Here is a 2,844-nt window from a genome sequence, read left to right as displayed (position 1 = left end):
TATGATCGTCTTAAATAAGACTGCTTAAAGAGGTTCCTAGAAAGGATTGTAGGATTCGTCTTAAAGAAGACCACATAAAGAGTTACGGTGTAATGTATTAACCAATGTATGTAATGCATGACTTGTATGTATTTGTATGATGCCCTAATGATAGGTTGTTAATGACCAAAGCGTGTATAGCTTGCTAATGTTGTAAGTTTGTTGGATGCTAGCGCGATTTCCCAATACCTGTTTTGAAGATCGTAGTTTAGGAGAAATATCTGTTTGAGGTCGTAAAGTGCGAGAACGCTTTTTCCTTTTGTTGTGCGTCTTGCCCCAGTTTGATCTTTTTTAGAAATACTCCACACCTTTAACCTTTGGAGGTTCTCCACACCTTTAACCTTTGAATTGTTTTCCTTATGGATTTGATATCCAGTGCCCCAATGTTTAGTGGAAAAGATGCCTATGATCTCCAAGTTATGGGGAAAGTGCCCCAAGAAATAACCTTGTCATATGCTTCGACGTTTGAGTTAAAGGGTATGCCCTTGATCTCCATGATATGGAGGACTATCCTTAGTGTGCTATCCTTTTGAATTCTTCCCATGTATGACATGCCCCTGTTTGAGATTGCTTTGAGATGTGCCCCAAGTCGATTGAACCTTAGGAAGACTGCCCCTAGTTAATAGGATGTTCGATTGTATGCCCTTGTGATCTTTGAAATTTTTGCCCCTATTTAGGAGAACCCTCTAGATGTGGTTCCCCCGACTCCAGGGTCTTTATTAGAAATGATCACCTTTGATTACCCCATTTCGAGATCTCCTCGATGCTAAGTGTATGTTCGTAGATGGCGTTGTACCCTTTTGAGAAGTAGCTCCAATGGAATGCGTATTCAAGTTTTGAAATCGAAGTCCGTTATGAATTAGGACTGGATGGTTTTGAAAAGAATGCTTGAAGAAGCATAGTGATTAGAAGTAGTTTTAACAAACCTAGGAGTCAGTATAACAAATCCTGCTTAACATGCTTTCATGGTTAACCTTGCCTCAATTAGGACTTTTAAATGTTGTAACTTGGCCTGGTTCATGTTTTAAGAAACAATGGATATAAGGCTCAAAATTTTATTTATCCCACCCCTTTCTCCTTGATGTTCTCCAGATCCTAAAAAAATTCTACTAATCCAATGGATGTGCTTTGTTTGCAAGAGAATCGTTTCAGTTTCGATGTTGAGCAGAAGCCTTAGTAGAGGTCCAAGCATTGATGAAAATATTATGAAGATCCAAGCATGGATGCGAAGCTTAGATGATTTAGCAGTCACCAGATTATCCATTGTATTTAGCCTTTGTTTTTATCCCTTATTTTTGCATGAACCAATTCTTTTGAATTCGATCCATCGGGATGCCCTAAATTTTGCCTAAGTCGTTTTTTTTTATTCATGGAATTTTTTGACTTAGCGGGCGCTTTTCTCCTTTTTCTTTTGAATACTCCTTTTGAGATTGATCCTTGGATATCGAATATTGTGACTGCCATGTTGATTTTGATTTGTAAGCTTCGCCTTTGATACTTCCTCGATCTTGAATATTGTAATAAGGAAGAAGGTGTTGTAAATGTTACCTCCATTGCTTCCTTAATCTTGGATGAATGCGAGGAAGAAGATATGCTTTATGCTTGGATTGACTGATTCTCTTGACAACCAAAATACATCATTGAGTTAGTTGAAATCTACCCTGCCCCTGGTTAAAATCAAGGTTCTTTTGAAAAGTAGAAACAAACTCCAACTCCTGGCTCGAGGGGGTAACGAGGGATTAACATCCTTATATCTCCACTGTTTGGGAATTGAAGTAATGCCTGTACATCCTCGGCTCGGTCTTACCTTGAAAGCATACGTTTAGCGAGACTTAGTTATTTGCATTCGTCATTCTCCCTTAAGTTTGTTAATAATCCTAACCGTGAAATTGATAATGGCACAGAAATGCGTGAGTGGAAACTCATAGTAGTGAGTGAATGAATTGACTCCAAAACCTGCACGGTCATCCCATTAGAATTGCTAATCCGAAGGTACAACTTTTATCCTGAGTGACACTTAGCGATCGTGAGGGTTGAAATTTTGACATGATAAACACCTATTAGTCCTAGGGACAATCTCCTTTGTAAATCCATTGATCTTGTTTTACTCCTTAGCTCTTTAGACTTAAAGAAGTAAGGGCAACCTCGAATTTTCCTTGGGCACGTCAAACCTGTCGGAAATAATTGTAAGCGGTGGGTTTTCGTCGTATCGGAACTTCATGAGTTTCCTATGACTGAACCTCTTTTGCTTTTCCTAAGGATAGTATCACACCATTCGTAACCTCCAGCGTTTGTAGATTGATAGAGAGAATCTATGACCCTTTTTGACCCTTGATGGGGAGTTAGCATATGTTGCTTTTCCCCATAGGCATCTTTGTTCAGGGCATTGCCCCAGTTGGACTGATCCTTGCCCCGGGTTATCGTAGAGCGTCCTTGTAAGTTTGCTATGTTCGTAGATGAACCCCCTTATGACTAGATACCCCTTGAGTGTATCTATGAGGGAACTTCGTTGTTGAACTAATCCTTGCTCGATAATAACCTTTGTTGCATTCATAATCCTGTTACGACAAGGTGTGGGCATGTGGCTGGCATGGTGAAAGGCGTCCTCTTTTCCTTAAGATCATTCTTAATTGTTTATCCTCCTTCTTTCTCCTCTTTAGTTTTTCTCCACGAGTCTCGGGAAATCGGCTAGCACGGTAAGTGTGGGTGCGGGCGAAGATATGAATGCGAATGTAAATGTCAATGTAAATGTATGCATGCATGAAAATGCAAATGCATGCGTATGCACAAGACTCCTTGTATTAT

This window comes from Vicia villosa, linkage group LG4 (genome assembly GCF_029867415.1).
Source record: "Vicia villosa cultivar HV-30 ecotype Madison, WI linkage group LG4, Vvil1.0, whole genome shotgun sequence".
Taxonomy (NCBI): domain Eukaryota; kingdom Viridiplantae; phylum Streptophyta; class Magnoliopsida; order Fabales; family Fabaceae; genus Vicia; species Vicia villosa.
This window is presented reverse-complemented; position numbering follows the sequence as displayed.